The following is a 15120-nucleotide window of genomic DNA, read 5'->3' as shown; positions in this document are numbered from 1 at the left end:
AGAGGGGAGTCAACTGGCAACAGATGGGGGAAGAAGAAATTCGAGCATGAGAGAACACACACACACACACACACACACACATACAGCCTATGTCTTCCTTTCCTAGCCTGTGTTGTCCTTTCTTGTAGATCCAGAGAGGAAGATGTCCATAGTGCTGTGCTCCTTCACAATGATCAGTTTCTAAGGGAAGAAGCTAAGAATTCCTTCCATTCACCCTGCCAGGGGATTTTCATTGTCTTTGTTTCTCTTCATTTGTGCCTGTTCTATCTCCATCACTCCCAGAAAAAAATGATCAATGCGTCCCTTTCCCCAGGAGCAAAAAGGAAGTGAAGGAAAGAGACTGTCCAGGGTGCTGAAAATCAAAACTTGAACCCAGACCTTAAAGCAGCCTCATCCTGTCCTGGTCACAAGAACTCCTGAGAAAAATCTCCGGTCCTCACTCACCCAACATGTTCCCTTCAGCAGGCAGAGGAAAATAGGCGACATGACCTTGGAACCTAGACACAGAAAAGAGCCAAGGAATTGTCCACCTACTTTACTCCTGCATCCATGTGTTCATAATTGTTCCCTCTGCCATACTATCCCTTCTTCCATCTCCTTGACCCACATTCTTTTTCCATTTTTTTTTTTTGGTGAGGCAATTGGGGTTAAGTGACTTGCCCAGGGTCACACAGCTAGTGTCACATGTCTGAGGCTGGATTTGAATTCAGGTCCTCCTGAATCCAGGGCCGGTGCTCTATCCAGTGTGCCACTTAGCTGCCCCCTTGCCCCATATTCTAATAGCAAAGGGCCAATGCTCTCCTAGACAAAGTGTGTCGTCATCATGACCCTTGTTCTAGACTTATGGTATTAACTTTATTCTGGAAGTTCAGGGGGTAGGAATGATTAATGGTTAATAAGGGTGCATGTATAAGAGGTCGGGGATTGTAATAAGTTTGGTGTAGGTGGAATTTGGCAGGAATTTTGACATTTATGGGAAGAAGAGAGAATTCCTACAGAAGGTAGGAATCAGAAAGAAAATTTGGAGGATCCATCCCACTTGGTGCTAGCCCAGAAAAAGCTGGTTTGGTGGAGGGAAGAGGTCAGGTATCCTCTACCCTCTCTCTTGTACTGAGCTTATTTATTTAGTCTTGTCCCATACTCCTTCCCCTAATACCCTTTCCTGTTTTTTTCAGTCCCTAATTGGGGGTGGGGGGAGAAATCAGAGACCAGGGAATCAGAGAAAGCAGGGGTAATTATTGTGAGGGACTTAAGTGGCTTCCTTAGTACTTATCAGGGTAATTGCTCAATAATTTCTCAACTGTCTGCCTTTCCCAGTCCCTTGTTCCTTCAAATCCACCAATTCTGCTCTTCCTCCATCTTCACCTCCACTATACACTCTCATAACACTTTTCTTTCTTCTTTTCCCTAGGATCCCAATAACCAATCTCCTTTCTAAAGAATAAAGATTCCTGGCAGAAATACCTATATTCCTGACTTCATCAACTGTCTGTATCTCAGTTTCCCCTCTCCTCCCTTTCCTCCTCCCCAACTCTTAGAGGTTTGCCAAGCAGTGAGGCAGTGTCAAGAGAGCTTGGAGAGTTTGTTTCACATTTTATCTACTGGTACCACCCCACCTTAAGCTTAGGGAGTCCTGGGCATGGGGGAGACAGAAAGCTTATTTCCAGAATTGACTGGTTGGTGCCCAGTGTACCCCACCTGTCACTAATATGTGGAATGATTTGGGGGGCATGGCATTGTGTGGGGTGTTGGAACTTAAGCAGAGGTCTTCTTAGGGAGATAACCGTTTAGAACCCCTATTGATAGGGGAATGGGAAAGGGAGAAAATGGGGGGTATTCCATAGTAACAGATGCCAACTAGGAAAGAGGAGGGTTCTGGATACTGCTTCTGTCAACAAAAGCTAGAGAACAGGCTGTTCCTGCTGGCTGCTTCCCTAACTAACAAGGACTAAAGAAAAGAGGGCCCTTAGACCACTCTCCCCTAGATTCCTCTTCCTGGCTCTCCTTAATATACTAGTGTCCTTTTCCTCTGTCCCTGCTCTTCCTTTCCACCTTTCCAAGATGAAAGGATAGTAAAACTCCTTGTTCACTAACTATGAAACTAAGGCTGAGAGAAGTCAATGAGTGGAAGACAAAATTCTTGCTGGACAGAACTGGTGCCAACTTAGGCCTCTATTCTCATGCAGCCCAGTCCCACTGACCTTGAGGGAGCAGGGGGTGAATTAAGTCTAGGAAAAACTGGAGGTTCCAAGTGGGAGGATGGTTAAGGGATAGAAGAGGTTAGGCTGAGCTGGGTGCCCCAGTCTTGGGTTGACTCTAAGCAGCTGGCATGGTACCATCTCTCAGGGAAGCATGCCAGTCATTTCCTGCCCTTGCCTCTGTCCCCTAGCCTAGACTGAGTGCCAAGAGAAAGAGCCTGGACTAAGGCTGGGGGAAGGGAAGAAGTTTAGGAAAGACAGAACTAATTTGCTTTGGGGTGAGGAACTTCAGTGTTCCCCAATCTGCCACTAAATGAGCACAGTAGATGGATTACAATTACTTCCCTTTTCAGGCAAGAAGCCCCTTCCTGTCCCATTGTCCAATATCTCCAGGGCTTCGGTATTTAGGTCAAAGGAAGATTGAAGAGGTGGTATGGGGCACATGGGATGAGGTATGTGGCAGCTTCTCCTTTCCCTTCATCTCCCTTCTCCCCTCATTCTTACCCAGATCAGCTCACTTCCCATGCCTAGCCCTTCCCCTATACCTCTGCCCCTACCGAAGCTTCTGTGTGTCAAGGGCAGAACATGATGAGGGCCTCTTAGTATGAAGGTGATACACTTTATTTCTGAACTCTGTACCCCTGCCTTCAGAATTCCTGACTGTCCTGTCCCCAGGGAATTTGGTCGAGGGCAGTGCCCTAGCTAGGCACTGACTCCTGGGCTGCATTCTCCATGCACTGGAGTCCTGTGATATGTTCTACCAGCCTCCAACTTTATACCCTCCACTCTGTAACTTGACATTGTAACCTTTACACGATGACTTGACATTCTATGGTGAAATCCCCTCCCACCATCAAGATGAGAGGCAGTGAGTTGAGAAAGGAGAAGCTATAGATAGATTTGTCATAGGAAGACCTCCGTTTAAGATCCTGACTCTCTGTGTGATCTTGGACAAGTCGATTGAACTCTCTGGGCCTCAGTTTCCTCAACAGTAAAATGAATGTGTGAATCCAGAGTAATTTCTCCAAAGGGATAGATGATCTCAGAGACCCTCTGCAGCTCTAAAACTGTGATCTTATGATCCCTGCATTCCATAGTCTGAAGACTATCTCTTCTCCATCCTCCTGATCCCATGAGAGAACTGGAGGGCAAACCTTTATGGAAGACAAGCCCCCAAGAAAGTCCCACGGTGACACAATTACTTCTAGAGAGGAGAGGTTGGGACAGTCTAATCTATACAGGTTGTTGTTGGTCAGACAAATTTTCCAAATGGAAATTAGGTGATTGACCAAACTACACTCCCACTTCTCAAGAAGAAGGGATCAGGGAAAGAGGGGCCCCACCCAGGGGAGTCGTGGGAAGGCAATGGCCTCTGCTGGTAAAACTGTGCTAATGACAGCAGGGGAACCGGCAGGGCCAGAGTGGGGGGCTGGGGTAATTAGAGCTCTGCCCAACCTGGAAGATCCCAAGATGAAAAGGGCTTTGGCGTCACCCGGGTTGGTTTTATATCCATGAATGCAGCTGCCTATATGCATGGGAAGGTGTGTAGGATGGGAATAGGGGGGCTAGCACATTAGAGAGGTCTCTTTTTAAATGACTCCCTACATTTTGCATATACACAAAAGGGTTCTGAGTTCCAGGTCCTGGATTCCATTCTGTTCTCGGGCCCTGTTTAAAAAAAAATCAAATTCTCTTAGCATCACAGTGAGACATAAGGGCAGGACAGGAGAGATATCTGTAAGTATCTTGGAGGTACATAATCCTTCCCAAGTCTTTTCCTTTAGAATGTGAGCTCCTTGAAGGCAGAGACTGTGTTTTTGACTTTCTTTACACCCCCGGCCTCGAGAACAGTGCCTGGCACATAGTAAGCGCTGAATAAATGCTTGTTGAGTGACTAACTGACTACAACCTCACTCGGGGGAGGCAGAGGGTACTAATAAAAATGGCTGGTGACAAGAAGAGGCTTACAGGAGGAGGTAGGTAACCTGGTGAGAGGAGGAGGGCTCAAAGTGGGAGAGAGAGAAGCGTCGGGTGGAATGGAGTGTCAGAGAGTAAATTAACAAGAACCGAGAGATTCACTGGGACCGATCCGGCAGAGATGGGCATTTGTGAGTGAGGACAGCATGGGATGGACGGACGAGGGTGGGACACGACAGATGCATGAATGGACAGAGTGCAGAGTGCAAGCAAAGACTGAGTAAGATGAAGAAGGTGAGAGGAGGTAGGGGGCGGGGCGGGGCCCGGCGGAGTAGAGCCGACCTGGACGGGATGGCCGGGACTGGGCGGGGATGGAGGAGGCCTCCGGGCTGCGAGGCTCGGCCTGCAGGGAGCAGCAGTGAGCCAGGCCCGGGCGGCGCGGAGCCTGGAGCCCGAGCCCGAGCCCGAGCCCGAGCCCGGCGGAGCGGGGCGGCGGGGAGGGAGGAGGAGCTAGCACGGCCGCCGCCTCTGCCGGAGGAGCCGCGGGGCCGCCACACTTGCCCCCCCTCCCCTCTCTCACTCGCACTCACACCCCGGGGACAGGAGGCGGGCGGCCCCGGCCCCACCGGTCCCCCATGGCCACCCCCGGGCCCCGCGCTGAGCCACCCTCCACCCCTCCCCCGCACAGCCCAGCCCGCCACGTCCGAAGGTAAGGGGGAGGGGGAGGGGGTATTAATATGCAAATACATTGAGATTGATTATGCAAAGCCCCGGACGCTTGCTTGCAAAGTCCCAGCCCCGGCTGGGGGCGTCCCGGGGGACCCCCGCTGCCTGCACCAACAGCCCCTGGGTGACACTGTCAGCGCTGGGGTGCTTGCAACTTATCAACTCCCCGGAGTAAATGGAGGACTCGGGCGGGCGGGGGAGGGGGACGGGACGGTTGCAGCGGGTTGGTGGCCAGGAGGGGGGCGGTGGTGTTGCAGGGCAGATGGCGTCCGGGCCTCGCCCCCCACCCCCCGCGCCGCCCGCCCCACTGGGTCCCCGGCCTCTCTCGGTCCCGTCTGCTACGCATTGTCGGAGCCGCGGCCCGCACCGGCTGCCAGGCGGCCACTGTTCCCCCCGCCAGCCGCCGCCGCGGTTGTTTACGGTACGGGCGGCCTGTTTCTCCCCCCACCCCCCTCCGCCCTCCCGACTGCCGCGGCCGAGCTGCTTTTGCAAAGCTTCCTCCGGCGGCGGGGGGGGGGGGGGGAGGCTGTTGCAGCTTACCCGGGTCGCGAGAAGCTCCCCAACCCCTTCACACGCCTCCCCAGTTCGGGGCTGCATGGCCCTCCAGTTGCAACACTCCCAGTTGCAAAAACGCGGCTGAGAGGATAAAAAAAAAAAAACAAGAAAAGAAAAAAGGAGTTGGTGGGAGAACTCCGGGGTCCCTGGGAAGCGCCCGGAGAGTTGCATGCTCTGGGCCACTGAGGAAGTGGCGGAATAGGGAGGGAGGTGAGAGGTTTGCAACGTGTCTCTCGACCTCCTGGCAGATGGGGTCTCCCCTTCTTCTGCATGGGGGAAAGGCCTAAGGGGTGGCGGGGTCAGAGTTTGAAGGGAGGGTAAGGTAGGAGGAGCAAGGCACGCTTGGTATTACTCTGGGAGCCCTCTGACCTGGCAGAAGCTCTCTGACGTGAGGAGGAAGGGGGTTGTTGTCCGGGAGGTGGAAGGTAGGGGGAAAGGCTGTGAAGCCAGACACACTGGGATAGGCACACACAGGGACACAGGGAGTCAAGGACAGGAGGGCGATAGACACACCCACACTGGGCCAGGAAGACCTAACACTCGTGAGCAAGTGCACACGCTGAGATGGACACACCCACAGGGGGACCCAAGGACGGAGACAGACACAGGCACATACCCACACACAGACTCCTATACACAGACATTACTATACATAGTCCCAGGTGCAGTCACAAACAACAAATACTGTATTTATGGAGGCCTTAGTGTCTAGGCACCACTGAGCTGCTCTTTCTTTATTGAGAGAGATACCAAGAATAGATAGATCCTTGCCTTCAAGAAGTTAATCAATCAATCAATCAATAAACAGGCACTATGCTAATGGAAAGGGTTACAAAAAGAGGCAAAAGACTGGCCCTTCACTCAAGGAGTTGACATTCCAATTGGGGAAAGAAGACTGCCACAAAAAATAATAGCCACTAATATACTCTCTTCCCAGGGTTCTTAACCTATGGGCCATAATCGCTTTGCTGTTGTTTTACATTTAGATAACGATTTAAATTATAAATGGTTTCTTTTTATAGACTTATGCATTTAAAACAACATTCTGAGAAGGGTATCATGAGGGGGGATGTCCCTGACACCAAAAAAAGGTTAAGAACCCCTCTGTATTAAACTGTAAATCCCTTGAGGGCAAGGATAGTATGTATCTTCTACCTGTTTATATCCAAGAGCACTTAGCCCAGTGTTTCCCATATAATAGCTCCTCAGAAAGTATTTGTTGATTGAATGATTACTGTACCAAATTTACTGTATCACACATACAGGCATTCCCGCACACAAATGCACACATTCTTTCTCTAATCTCTCATGCTTCTTCCTGTGTCTCCCTCCTCTGTTTTTAAGGAGACAGAGAAAGAAATTTCCGTGAGAGAAGGGAGGAAGGGGTGTCTGAGGACTGAGACAATGGCCCCAGACAGCGACCCTGCCTAAGCTACCTTGACAATTATGGGTAGCAAGGGTGGCTTTAGGGGAACCAGACTTAACCCTCTGCCTCCCACTTCCCCACCCTAAAAGTGACTTGGGGAAGTCATTTGCTTGAATCTTTCCTCCTCACCCTGAAGCTGTCCCCATATCCTCAACTACTATCCTTTTCATTCCTACCTTCTGCCACTGTTCAAATTGCTGTGTGTGTGTGTGTGTGTGTGTGTGTGTGTGTGTGTGTGTGTGTATGTTTGTCTCTATCTGTTTATCTCTCTGTCTGGTCTCTTTCTCTTTGCCTCCCTATCTTTCTTTATTCCTGTCACTTTCTTTTGTGTGTCTCCCAGTGTCTGTATCTGTCAGCGTTATAATCTTCTCCCCTAGAGCTAGGGACTGGCTAGGACATCCTTCATATTTCTCCCCCCCCCCCAGGGGTCAGCAGGAGGTTGGGGTGGGGGTGGGGGGTGGAAGGGGCTCTGCTGGCTTCTCAGGACATCCTGGATTTCCTTACGAAGAGAAAAGCACAGCTGTGGCCACCAGGGTTTCGGGGATGGGGGTGGGGAAGGGTGCTTCATATGGTTCTATTCAAGCAGGCCTCTCTACCTGGCTAGGCTAAGCCTAGAGACAGGGCCTACATAAGGGGAGCTAGGGAACTGGGGGGGGGGGTCTCCTAATACCAACAAGGATTCCTCTCTTTTTGGCTTCCCAGGGCTCCCTATCCAATTCAAAAGCTTAGTAGGTAAGAGTATTGGTGTTTCCTATGCCCCACCCCATCCTAAGATCTATGGGAATTATCACTCTGGGGAAAGGTTTAGAAGCTAGGCCATTGACACTAGAGTATCACTCCCATTGAGGCCTATTCTAGGCTCTTAAACTCCTTATTTTGTTTAGACTGATCCTGAACTTGCCTTGGTGGGGCGGGGTGATGCAGATTCAAGGACTAGCCCTGATTTCTTTCTCCCTTCACTTTATACCACCCACTTTGTTGTTTGTTTGGATGGGCAATGAGGGTTAAGTGACTTGCCCAGGGTCACACAGCTAGTAAGTGTTAAGTGTCTGAGGCTGGATTTGAACTCAGGTACTCCTGAATCCAGAGCTGGTGCTTTATCCATTGTGCCACCTAGCTGTCCCCCACCCATATACTTTGCCATCAACATATGTCTAAGGATCCCCTTCTCTTTTATGGATGATTTGTATGGATATTTAAGGCCCATGTTGGCACCGTGGTACCCATGTCACTGACCAAAAGCAGTGTGTGATAGAAATGGCTAAGCCTCCCTTCCAAAGCTCTCAGGGGACTTTGTGAAGTGAAGTGAAGGGGAAAAGGAAGGCGGAGAGTCCCACAGCCTGATTTGGCTGGCCCCTCCCCCTGTTCTTCTTCTCCCATCCCTCTGGTGTCACTGTGGGATGGCTGGGATAGACACCTGGGTAGCTAGCTCCTCTTAACCTGGGCTTCCCTCATTCCCTGGCTTACCTGGAGGAGGTGGCATAGGGTCATCGATCAACATGATACTGACTCCACATTGCCCAGCCTTTGTTTCTCCATACAGAACAAAACTGAGGCCTGCTCAGGGGTAGAACGAGTTGAGGATCCTGGTTCTCAAGCTTTCATCAGGGGCTGGCTCTCATGGGGAGGGGGCTGCGGGAGCCAGGAAAAGTTGGATGAAGGAAAGGGGAGAGTGAGGTTGCGGCAAGCTTTCCTCTGGAACATCCCTGAGTGGAGGAAATGTGGACAGGTCTGTTCTGCAGATTTCCTGTCTCTCCTGGTCCTGACTCAGAGACCCCTCCCCCACAGAGGTGGGGGTGGGGGGGGTGGGGAAGGCAAACAAGTTTTGCAACCTGGAGAAGAGTTTCTGGCTTGGGGACTGGGCCCCCTGGGTACCCTCTTTCCTCCACCCCACCCCCCACTTCCTAGAGAAAACTCAAGGCACCTCAGAATAGGAATCCCCCCTCCCTGGGTTGTCAGTGGGTGAGCAAGTGGGCTGAATTAATCATTGGCATCTCTGTCCTCGGATCTATTTGTCTGGTTCTTTTGTACTTGAAGGGGTGGCAAGTTGGGTCAAGGAGCAGGTCCCAGCGCTCCCCAACTTGACAGTGAGAGCATGGTTGGGGAAGGGTATGTTCATGTGGAAGATTTATCTTCTCTCCCAAAGCCAAGGAGATTCCCCCTAAACCCAGGAATGGTATTGGAACAGGTGGGGAAAAGATGGCACCAAGTTGGTGAGGGCGAACCTGTCTGGTGGAATGTGAAGGCTTGGGACTAAAACTGTCTAGCTAGGTGACAACTTCCCCTCTCCCCCCAAGTCCCTTTCTGTTGCCACAGTGTTGGATATACCAGCTCCCTGCCTCTGTTAGCAAGCAGTCAGCTCCATCCACTCCAGTGACAAGGGACCGTTGGGGAACCAGGAAGTGCTGCCCCCCCCCCCATGAAAGCAGGGAACTCTGGAGAGGGGGACAAGTCACACCCTACTTCTTAGAGCTGCCAGTTTGATTGGAGGTGGAGATTGGGGATGCCCTGGGTGTATTGGCCATTTGCAATGTTCTCTTAAGTGCCTGCAGCCTTCCAATGCCAAAGCAGGAGGTGGAGAGCTCAGTTGGCTATCAGCCTCCAGTTGGGGAATAGTTCTTGATCTCTCCCTGGTGGGAAGACAGGACATGCCCAACATCAACTGTGTGCTGCCTGCCACCTTCTTGACTGGGAGGGGCTTAGGTGCCAGGCAGCACCAAGGTAAAGGGGAGAGATTTGAAGCAATAATTAACCTGGCCAAAAAAGCACAGGTGTTTCCCCAGATGTACTCCATTGTTTGCCACCGTAAGACAGGGTGGGTGGAAAAGAAGATTGGCGGGCAGGGGGACTGGACAGAGTCTAGTAGAAGTTGTTGCCCTGAGGCATATTAGTCTTGGGGCTAGGGAGAAAGACTGAAAGTGTGCCCAGTGAGTGAAGGGTTAATACCTGCTCCATTAACTGGCCCCACCTCCAGATACGGAAGAGGGCTGTGTGATTAGGGCCAATCCCACTGCCCATCTCCTATTGAAGGGGTCCTCTCGGTGCTGCTCTCTGTACCCTCAGTTTCTCTTTAGAAGAGAGTGCTTCTGAGGGAAAGGGAGTGGACAAGCACAGAGCTAAGTCATATTAGGCGCCAAATGAGCTGGGAGATTTTCTGATCTCAGGCTGGTGCTGCAGTTTGGGGAAGGGGGTTTGGGGGCTGGGCAGCACCACCCCCCTACCCCTCTCCTGCTAGTCTTTAGTTGGAAACCCAAAGCTTGAGTTGCTGGCAGCTGTCTGCTTTAATGTATAAGCGTGTGTGTACATGTGTGTGTTCTTGTAATTGGTGCATATGTGTAAGCCCAGGGAAGAAGGGGGCTGGCATGGAAAGGCATGGACTGGAATGGGGAGCCGTGTGCAGAGTGTTGTGTGGGCCTCACGCAAGCGGAGTGGGTGTGCTTGTCTGCACGTGTCTGTGTGTGTGCACGCTCTTGGTGCTCAGCTGCGCTCACCTCGGTCCTCTGTCTCTCACTCGGTATTTCTCTTTTTCTTATTTGTCTCTGCTCCTGCTTGATTCGGAGTATGTGGGCTTAGGGGCTCCACCCCTCTGTGGAGCAGGAATGGAAGAGGGCCTTGTTTCCTATTGTTCTCCCCTTCCCTGATTGAGATGCCCTCCCCTCTTTGATCTTCTCTAACCGGGGGCACTTTCCCCTCTGTGTGTGTGTGTGTGCGCGCGCACGCGCGCGCGCTTGCCCTCTCCTGGGGTAAGAACTGGGAGGATGTGGTAGGGGAAGCCCTATGCCCAAGGGACTCCCTGCTTCCCCTGCTGTATCATCTGTAGTGAGAGCCCCTGCCCCTTGACATTCATACTTCCAGTTCTCAGCTGCCCCAAGCCGAGTCAGGGCTCCAGTTACTCTGGCTGGTGGTTGGGCTCCTGGGGAAAAGAGGGAGGGGGAGAAGAATGTGCCAGGTTGAGAAGGGGGATTCACCCATCTCGGGCTTTCCACCTACTTTAATCTTCCTCTTCCTTCCCAGAGGGGAGCTGGAGAGGAGGGGGAGGGTTTGGGAGGATGCCCAAGCACCCGGGCTGGTGTGAGGACAAACCAGAAGGGCTAGTGAAGTGAGGGCTTGGGGGTGTGAGGGGGAGGAGCTATTGGAGGTACCCACTGCCTGGCAATGGAGGCTGAGTGGGGAATGACCCCTGGGTCCTATCACCCACTTACCTCAGTGCCAGATAGGACACTGACTGGATTTGTCTCAGGAGTGGGGAGAAGGAGAGCCCAGCAGGTGGGTGAGGCTGGGCTTGGGAGGGGAGAAGGAGGCATAGTCCTTTGATGCTCGCTAGCACTGGGCATAGTGCCCAAGTCAGTGGCTGCTGTTTATGTCTCCATGTCTCTGTCCTGGGGTGGGGGGAGGAGAGGAATTTCCTGTTGTATTCCTTAGCAGAGGAGGGGGCTTCTTTGTTAAGAAATAAACCCACTTCACTGCCTCCTCCTCCTCTTTTCTGACCTCAGGGTTTCACCTGGGTCCTCCTCGGACCCTCCCTTCCCCCCACCCCCAGCCCCTGGTCTGCCAGTCCAACATACTGCTTTATGGGGTATTAGCTAGGAAAAGCTAGATTCTAGAGAATCCTGCCCATTGCTCCCTTGCCTTTGTGCCCCAGCTGTCCAAAGCTTGGCTGTAAGCTGGGCTCCTTCTTGAACAATCTCACTCTCAGGAGGTGGTGGCTTTCTCTCGGGGTCTCCCTTCCCCCCTGGCAGGATGAGAACTCGGGGTTTGCTGGGAGCACTATCCTCTCCTTGTCAGAAGACTGAATGAAGGGCTTGATGAGCTGCAAGGTAGCCTGCCCAGGAGAGGTCTGCCTTCTGGGCAAGCAAGGGGCAGGGAGGGCTTTTTTTACAGAATACTTAAGGCTCTCTGTGTCAGCCTGTGCAGTCCGTCAGGGGCTGAGTGCCTATTCCACTGTGTGCCTCCCTGTGCTTATGGTGTATTGCTTCTCGTGTGTCTGTTTTCTTGTATGTTGGCATGCGTGGATGTGTCAGGGTGGACTTGGACGGGCCCCTTTTTGTGCGGGGACCCTGGTTTGCACACATGTGCCTCCACCCGTGTGTATCTGTGTGTATCTCCGCTGTCCTCTTGCCTTGGTCTAGGGGGATCAGCCCAGGGGGGCCTCGAAGGGAATTCCCCCACCCCCACTCTAGCAGCAGACTGAGGGGTGAGGGGGAGGGAGGTGTGAATGCACCCACGACACTATTAATAACCCACATGCCAGGCCACCACGCACCAGCTGTCACCGTGGAAACCACTCCTCCTTCCTTCTCTCCCCTATCTCGGACGGGGTGGGACTTAGGACAGAATGCCCCTCACCCCCACTCTCTTTGTCTCCCTTTCTTTTCTCTCCCTTATGTCTAATTGCCTCTTCCTCTCCATCCCCTTCTTTTCTTTGTGTCTGCCCCTCTTTCCTGTCTAGATTTTCTCTCTTTTTATCTTTCTCCCCCTATCTCCCTCCCTCTCTACTCATCTCTCACTAACTCCCCATCTTCCTCCCAACTCCCTCCCTCTTTCCTCATCTCTCTTACCCTATCTCTCTGTCTCCTTTTCTCCTTATATCCCTCCCTCCCCATCTCCCTCCCTCTTTCCCATCTTCTTCCTCTTTTCCCAGTCTCCTTTCTTCTCTCCCCAGCTCCCTCTCCCCTTCCCTGCCCCCCCCCCAGTCTTTCTTCTTCCTACTGTCTCTCCTTTCTCTCTGTGTGTTCCCCTCTGAGTCTCTAGTCTCCATATCTGGCAGGTGGGGGGGGGGGCTGGGCTTTCTCTCCTGTACAGTACGGACAAAGTTCAGGGGCCTGGGTTGGGTGGGGCAGTGAGCCAAGAACAGACACCAGAGAGGCAGGAGGTGGCTGTGTGGGTGTATGGCAATGGTGGAGGAGTTCAGGTGGAAGTAGAGTTGAGATTTAGATTTTGAGGGAAGGGACAGGGGTGAGAGTGTATGCATTCTCTCCTGGTGCTGAGAGCTCCCCAGGGGCATGAAGATGGCCCACCCCTAAGTGGCTTGAATATTAGGGTCAGACTGCAGGACAACATGGAGATGGGGGCCGGTTGGCAGTGATAGGTTGGCCTAATGCCCATGGATGCCGCATTGGCCTCATGTCTCCCCCCTCCCCCCATTACTAAAGCTCTCAGCCTTAATGAAATGCTTCCTTCTCCACGGGCACTGTGCCCACATTGCCACCCCCAACAGCTCTAGAAGGGGAGGGGTGAAGAGTGATGTCAACTGACAGGTGGGCCCTTGCTGTCTCTCAGTCTGCCATTCTAGTTGTTCTGGGTTGAGTGAGAAGCCCAAAGTGTTTTTCTTACCCTTTCAGGAAGAAGCTTTGAGCATTAAACTCAGCATGCTGGGGGAGGGGGAAGGAGAGAAAAGAAAGGCTGGGCACTGAACCACCAGTTCCCCTTGGTTGGAGCTCACCACCCCCCCACACCATGCACCCCGAATATAGGCATATCTGTGATCATACGCAGATATCCAGAAGGGTTGTAGGTCTCAGGAATGGGATGAGACAGGCAGCAATCCCTGTCTGGCTGGGTCCTCTCCTCTGCTTTACCATTCTTTTGCCTAAGCGACTTGGGAATGGCCTTGAAGGAGGGAAAATGTCCCTCACTCCTAACTCCCCCTAACAACAACAACAAAAATAAATAAAACACAGAAGGTAGAGACAGTATCACATCATGAACAGGTGGTTAGAGTCAGGAAGATCTGGGTTCAAATCATAGCTCTAAACTTAGAAGCTGGCTGACCTTGGGTAAGTTCCTTAACTTCTCTGACCCTGTTCACTCATCTTTAAAATGAGGATGCTATCTACCTCACAGAGTTGTCGTGAGGGCACAAATGCTGTGGTCCTCTCTGCAAAGTGCTTTGCAAAGTTTGAAACACTATATAAATGTTAGCTATTGTTTTTATTATCGTTACCAAGTTTATGCTGGGATCTGGGCATATAGACCCAACTTGTGGGCAAAACACTTTTTTCCCCTGGCAAGAGAGGTTGAGATAGACAAGACTTATAAATGACCAGGAGTACCACATGTTCACAACACCTTGGGTATCAGTCAGTCAGCTCCATGTAGGTGCCCTTCCCCTCAGGGTCCGGTTGGGACCAGTGCATTAAACATGGTAGCTATCTCTCCCTCATGCCTAGACCTGGGCTCCCTGGGAATAGTAAGGGGTTCCAGGAGCCGGGACAGTCCATATGAAGTCTGGGTTAGGGGCACAGGGACTTGGAGAAGGCTTGCCAAAGCCAGTAGGTGCTGACACCGACCCCCAGGTCTTAATGAACGACTCCACAGAGTGTCCTCCTCCTAGGCCCTCGGACTGCGGCCCGTCTCTGGGCCCACTCCACAGGGCTGTCCTCATCATGCCCACTCCTGTACAGGCCCTCCTCCTTTCCCCAGGGGTGCTCAGGCCTCCTGCTGGTGAGTGGATTTTTCCAGCTTCTGTAAACAAGTGGTGGCAGTGTGCCAGGCAGGCAGGAGACGGGCGGGGGCAGTGCCCGCAGCCAGGGTGTGCCAAGCACCAAGGCATGGCCTGGAGGGAGACAGGGAGACACACAGAGACTGAGAGACACCAAAGAGACTGAGCATCAAGACAGAAAGAGGGCCAGAGAGATACAGATACCAAATACTCTCATTGTCTGGCCCTCTTCTTCTACCGTACCCCACCCCACCCCCAGCTCAGAGAGCAGCCCCTCATCCATCCCTACCCCCCAGGAGGCCACTGCGCTCAACCTTCACCCCCCCTCCCCCAACCCCCCACCCCTTAGGGCTGGCTGCACCATTATAAATTTATAACAGGAATTTCTCCAGCAGCCAAGAAAAACTTGACCTACTTTCCTGATGGCTCCCAGCCTGAGACTCCCCGCCTGGCCCCCAGCCCCTTATTGGGCCCCCCAGTCTCCTGCCAGCCCTACCCCCCAAAGATATCTGTAGCAGAATGGGCAACCCCTCTCTTTCCATCCCTTCCAACTCCAAATCGAGGTTCAGGGACCCTGCTTCTGTGTTCCAGGCTTCTTGCCCCATGTCCAGTACTCTTTTCCTTATCTCTCCCCCCAGTCTCTTATCAGCTTCCCAGAGGCGGAGCTTGGGGGCCCAAGGGTGAGGTCTGTAGTGCAGAAGCCACATGACCTTCTGCCCTCTCTCCTCCCCACACACTTAGCTATGAATTGACATACCAGCACCCACGTGTACACCCCAGCCCACAGTCTCTGTTCCTATACCTGTGCTATGACATCAGGGTGACAGTGCTGAAAAGATGGATGGTCCAGGACATTC

The sequence above is a fragment of the Dromiciops gliroides genome, chromosome 4 (genome assembly GCF_019393635.1).
Source record: "Dromiciops gliroides isolate mDroGli1 chromosome 4, mDroGli1.pri, whole genome shotgun sequence".
Classification (NCBI taxonomy): domain Eukaryota; kingdom Metazoa; phylum Chordata; class Mammalia; order Microbiotheria; family Microbiotheriidae; genus Dromiciops; species Dromiciops gliroides.
Note: the sequence above shows the minus strand (reverse complement) of the source record.